We start from the raw sequence: 6000 nt of genomic DNA, 5'->3' as shown, positions 1-6000 counted from the left end.
GGGGGGGGTGATGGGAGCTGGGCACGTTCCCCCCCCATCTCCTCAGGGCGGGGCGGGGGGGTGATGGGAGCTGGGCACGTTCCCCCCCATCTCCCCAGGGCGGGGGGTGGGGGCCAGGGTTGATGGTAGCTGGGCATGGTTTTCCCCCCCTGCAGGCTCTGGGGGTAATGGTACCTGGATATGTGCCCCCCTCCCTTGGTGTGGGGCGAGCAGAGGATGGGGCGATCAGTACCTGGGTATAATTATATAATTTGTGTTCTCAACCTTTTTCTTTCTGAGGCTGTGTGCGCCCCCCCCCCCCCCCAAAAAAACTCCACTGCTCACCTGTGCCACAACTGCTTTTCTGCATATAAAAGCCAGGCTGGCATTAGGGGGTAGCAAGCAGGGCAGTTGCCCAGGATCCCAAACCAATTGCTCAGGCTTTGGCTTCAGCTTTCTGCCCTGGGCCCCAGTGAGTATAATGCTCCCACTGCTTGGTGGACCCACTGAAACCTGCTCGTGGTCCCCCTTGCCCCCCTCCCCCCCCCCGGGAGCCTCAGACCCCCTGGTTGAGAACTGGTGATATAAATAAAAGAATAAGGAAGGCTGAGTGGGTTTGGGCCATTGTGTGATGTGAATGGGGAGAAGGCTGAAGATAATCTAGGTATGAGGGGGGATTTGATAGCAGCCTTCAACTACCTGAAGGGGGGTTCCAAAGAGGATGGAGCTCGGCTGTTCTCAGTGATGGCAGATGACAGAACAAGAAGTAATGATCTCAAATTGCAGTGGGGGAGGTGTAGGTTGGATATTAGGAAAAAACTATTTCACTAGGAGGGTGGTGAAGCACTGGAATGGGTTACCTAGGGAGGTGGTGGAATCTCCTTCCTTAGAGGTTTTTAAGGCCCATCTTGACAAAGCCCTGGCTGGGATGATTTATCAGGGGGTTGGACTAGATGACCTCCTGAGTCTCTTCCAACCCATAACCTCTATGATTCTATGTTCCTAAAATGTAAATGAATGTTTTGCTTCAGTTTTCAGTAAGGATTGTACCATGGAACATGTGCAGGAATGTGCCTGGGAGACTGTCCTGGAAAGCAGTTACCCCTGAAAAAGATTTGGGTGTTGTGGGAGCTAATCAACTGAACATGACCTCACAATGTGATGTATTGGCCAAAAGAGCTATTGCATCCCAGGACTATATAGACAGGGGATTCTCAAATAGGAGTAGAGAAGTTTTTTTATCTCTGTGTTTGGTACTGGTGTGACCATTGCTGTAATTCTGTGTCCAGGTCTGGTGCCCACAATTGAAGGATGTTGCTAAATTGGCGAGGGGTCAGAGAAGTGCCACAAGAATGACTGAAGGATTAGAAAATATGCCTTATAGTGATAGGCTCAAGGAGCACAATTGATTTAGCATAACAAAGGGAAGGTTAAGGAGTGACTTGATCACAGTCTATAAGTGCTTACATGGGGAATGAATATTTAATACTGGGCTCTTCAGTCTATCAGACAAAGGTATAACATCCAGTACCTGGAAGTTGAAGCTAGATACATTGAGACTAGAAATAAGGCTTAAATTTTTTAGTGAGCGTAATTAGCCAATGGAACAATTTATCAAGGGTTGTGGATCTCCATCACTGACAGTTATTAAATCAAGAGTGGCTGTTTTTCTAAAAGATCTGCTCTGGGAATTATTTTGGGGAAGTTTTCTGGCCTTTGTTATATAGGATGTCAGATTAGATGGTCACAGTGGCCCTTTCTGTTGTTGGAATTTATGAATTAATAAAGATATTGAATAACATTGGTCCCAAGACCAATCTTTGAGGAACTCAAGTAATAACCTTTCAGTTCATCTTTCAGCACAAGCCATTGTCTTCTCCCCTTAAGTCAGTTCCTTATCTACATTACAATGCTTATACTGATCTTCCCTAATTTAACTAATAATTTCCCATGTGGTACTGTATCATATGCTTTACTGAAGCCCAGGTATATTAAATCTACTGAACTTCTCTTATCTAAAAAATTGCTTATTCTCTCCATGAAGGTTATCTGATTAGTCTGGTGTGATCTACCTTTGGAAACCCGTATTGCATTACATCCCCATCACCGTTTACCTCTAGGAATTTAATTATTGTTTACCTCACAATTCAAAGCCTTGCATTCTGTTGAGGTCAGATTAACAGGTCTGTAATTGCCCAGGTGTTCTTCCCCCCCCCCCCAAATATACACACAATGTTAGCTGTTCTCTAGTCATATGGTTCAACTCCTACGTACGTATATTTATTAAAAATTCTTGCTACCAGATTAACTAGCTCATATGCCAGTTCTTTTTACAGTATTCTGGGGGGGAAACTATCCGGTCCCACTGATTTGAGAGCATTAAGTTCTTTAAGTTTTTGTTCCGCCTCAGATGTGATAATTTGCATTTCTAGACACTCATTTCCATCAGCTATGCTGCCTTCATGCACATATTCCATGTTATCATCCTCACTGAAAACCCAGGCAAGTATACATTTAGTTTTTGGGCCATACCTAGATTCTTTAGTCGTCTTCCCATCTGCACTGCATAGTGGCCCAACCTAATCCTTTCCTTATTTTCTTTTTATTTGTATAACTAAGAAACCACTACTTATTTAGTTTCTTTGGCAGTAGCTAATTCAGCTTGACTTTCAGTAAGCCTCACTTTATTCCTGTGTTTTCTAACCTCCATGATGTAGCTTTCTTTGCTTATCAACCCCTTTTTCCATTCCCTAAAAGTTCTCTGCTTACTCCTAGTAACCTTTTTAAGGTGGCTATTTATCCTGCTGGCTCTGGAGTCTTTCCCTACAAATTTTCCCCCTTGTGATGCACAGTTCAGATAGTTTTCGTATAGGTGATTTGAAAAAAATTCCAAGCCTCCTTCACATTTAAGTCCTTGAACTCCTCAGTCCAGTTGACTTCTTTAACTAATTCCCTTAATTGCTCAAAAGTCTGCCCTTTTGAAATAAAAAATCATAGCTGATGACCTGGTTTTAATGACCTTTCCATTTAATTTTAACTCAGTCAACTCATGGTCACTTGTTTAACGTTATTTCTCACAACCAGTTCTTCTATGATGTCCTCACTACTTACCAAAAACAAGTCTAAGGCTAGGTCTACACTGGGGGTCGACCTAAGATACGCAACTTCAGCTACGCGAATAGCCGGCGTATCTAAGGTTGATTTACCTGGCTGTGAGGACGGCGGCGAGTCGACCGCTGCCGCTCCCCCGTCGACTCTGCTTCCGCCACTATCTGGCGGGTAGTATAGACGTACCCTAAAATTTGCATCACCTCTTGTTGGTTCAGAGATGATTCGATGAAGAAAACTGTCGTTATCACATCCAGTAATAAGCGGGCCTAACCAGTAGCTTTTATTCTGTAATCTACAGTAGAACCTCAAAGGTATGAACACCAGAGTTACAGACTTACCGGACAACCTGTGGAACCGGAAGTAATCAGTCAGGCAACAGCGGAGACAAAGAGCAAAAAAACAAACAAATACTGTTCTGCCTTGGGGTTTAGCCCTGGGGCTCAGGGCTTTAGCCAGTTGGGGCTGGTGGGGTGGCTCAGGGCTTCTGCCTCATGAGAACACTGAGGTGCAGAGCTTTAGAGGCGGGGAGCACTGGGGCTCGGGGCTTTAGCTACAAGATGAGAGCTGGTTTCAACCCCAGTGTTCCCCATGTAAAGCCCCGAGCCCCGGTGTCCCCCATGCTGAAACCGGGAGCAGAGCCACAGGGCTGAAGCCCCCAGCCCTAGCGCTCCCCCCAGGTCTAAGGCCCTGAGCCCTGGTGCTCCCCCAGGGCAGAAGCCCGGAGCCATGATCCCCCCATGCCTGGAGCACTGACCCCACCCCCACCGTGGCTGAAGTCTGTAATATCTTGTTCAGAGTTATGGAACATTTCAGAGGAAGACCAAGGACAGGGTAGGCATGTTAATCAATGAGGCTGGAAAAACAATAACAGAAAATGTGGAAATGGTAGAAGTGCTAAATAACTTTTTTGTTTCTGTTATTGCCAAAATGTTTAGTAGTAATTGGACATGTAACTTAATGAATGCCAGTGAAAATGAGGTAAGATCAGAGGCTAAAATAGGGAAGGACCCAGTTAAAAATTACATAGACAAGTTAGATGTCTTCAAGTCACCAGGGCCTAATGAAATACATCTAGAATACTCAAGGAGCTGACTGAGGAGATATCTTAGCCTTTGGTGATTATCTTTGAAAAGTCATGGAAGACTGGAGAGATTCCAGAGGAGTGGAAGAGGGCAAATACAGTGCCAAACTATAAAAAGGGGAATAAGGACAACCCACGGAATTGCAGACCAGTCAATTTAACTTCAGTAAGATAGTGGAGCAAATAATTAAGTAATCGATTTGAAGACACCTAGAAGCTAATAAGGTGATAAGTAACAGTCAGCATGGATTTGTAAAAAACAAATTGTGTCAAGCCAACCTAAAAGCTTTCTTTGACAGGGTAACAAGCCCTGTGCATGGGGTGAGGAGAGCGGTAGCTGTGGTACATCTTGACTTTAGTAAGGCTTTTGATACTGTCTTGTATGACCTTCTCATAAACTAGGGAATTACAACCTAGATGGAGCTATTATAAGGTGGTTGCACAACTGGTTGGAAAACCATTCCCAGAAAGTAATTATCAGTGGTTCACAGTCAAGCTGGAAGGGCATAATGAGTGGGGACCCGCAGGGATCACTTCTGGGTCCAGTTCTGTTCAGTATCTTCATCAATGATTTAGATAATGGCATAGAGAGTTACACTTATAAAGTTTGCGGACGATACCAAGCTGGGAGGGGTTGCAAGTGCTTTGGAGGATAGGAATAAAATTTTAAATGAGCTGGACAAACTGAAGAAATGGTCTGAAGTAAATAGGATGAAATTCAGTAAGGACAAATGCAAAGTGCTCCACCTAGGAAGGAACAATCAGTTGCGCACACACAAAATGGGAAATGACTGCTTAGGAAGGAGTACTGCGGAAAGGGATCTGGGGGGTCATAGGGGACCATAAGCTAAATATGAGTGAACAGTATAACACTGTTACATCCTAGAATGACATTTTCTTGTTTTGCATTAGCAGGATTGTTGTAACCAAGACACAAGAAGTAATCCTTCTGCTTTACTCTGTGCTGATTAGGCCTCAGCTGGAGTATTGTGTCCAGTTCAGGGCGCCACATTTCAGGAGAGATGTGAACAAATTGGAGGAAGTCCAGAGAAGAGCAACAAAAATTATTAAAGTTCTAGAAAACATGACCTATGAGGGAAGAATGAAAAAATTGGGTTTGTTTAGTCTGGAGAAGAGAATGCTGAGAGGGGACATAACAGTTTTCAAGTACACCTCTACCTTGATATAACGCTGTCCTCGAGAGCCAAACAATCTTACCGTGTTATAGGTGAAACCGCGTTATATTGAACTTGCTTTGATCCACCGGAGTGCGCAGCCCCGCCCGCCCGGAGCACTGCTTTACCGTGTTATATCCAAATTCGTGTTATATCGGGTCACGTTATATCGAGGTAGTGGTGTATTTAAAAGGTTGGTACAAGGAGGAGGGAGAAAAACTGTTCTCATTAACCTCTGAGGATAGGAAAAGAAGCAACGGGTTTAAATTGCAGCAAGGGCAGTTTAGGTTGGACATTAGTAGAGCCCTACGCAGATACGAAATTTATATCCACAAGCGACTCGCACGTTCCCGGACAGGAGTCCCTTCCATGCAGCGGTGTGTATTTCCTGTCTGGGAGCACTTGCACACACAAAGCATGAACAGACAGCTGCCGGTGAGCCTGGTGACCGCCCCAGTGGGCGGGGCTGGGGGCAGTACAGCCACAATGGAGGAGCTTCCTGGACTGGGCACTGGCTCCTGCGAGCGGCAGCCCAACCTGCTGCTGCTGTCACCGCTGCGGTTCCTGGTAGAGCCCTGCAGCTCCACAGATATAAATTTTGTATCTACGCGGAGCTCTAGACCAACGTTTCTCAAATGCTGCCACTGTGGCCGC

General features: G+C 45.3%; 2 protein-coding genes across 4 annotated transcripts in view; one reads left to right on the top strand and one right to left on the bottom strand.

Moving 5' to 3' along the window:
• LOC112107877 (zinc finger protein 271-like) overlaps window positions 1-6000 on the bottom strand; it is an 879239-nt gene that overhangs the window by 284703 nt on the left and 588536 nt on the right. The gene's annotated exons all lie outside the window — the stretch shown is intronic.
• Window positions 1-6000, top strand: part of CLASRP (CLK4 associating serine/arginine rich protein) — a 48299-nt gene that overhangs the window by 220 nt on the left and 42079 nt on the right. The gene's annotated exons all lie outside the window — the stretch shown is intronic.

Source organism: Terrapene carolina, unplaced genomic scaffold (assembly GCF_002925995.2).
Source record: "Terrapene carolina triunguis isolate 2854851 unplaced genomic scaffold, T_m_triunguis-2.0 Scaffold517, whole genome shotgun sequence".
Classification (NCBI taxonomy): domain Eukaryota; kingdom Metazoa; phylum Chordata; order Testudines; family Emydidae; genus Terrapene; species Terrapene triunguis.
The sequence above is the reverse complement of the archived record's forward strand: the minus strand, read 5'-3'. Positions and strand labels throughout refer to the sequence as shown.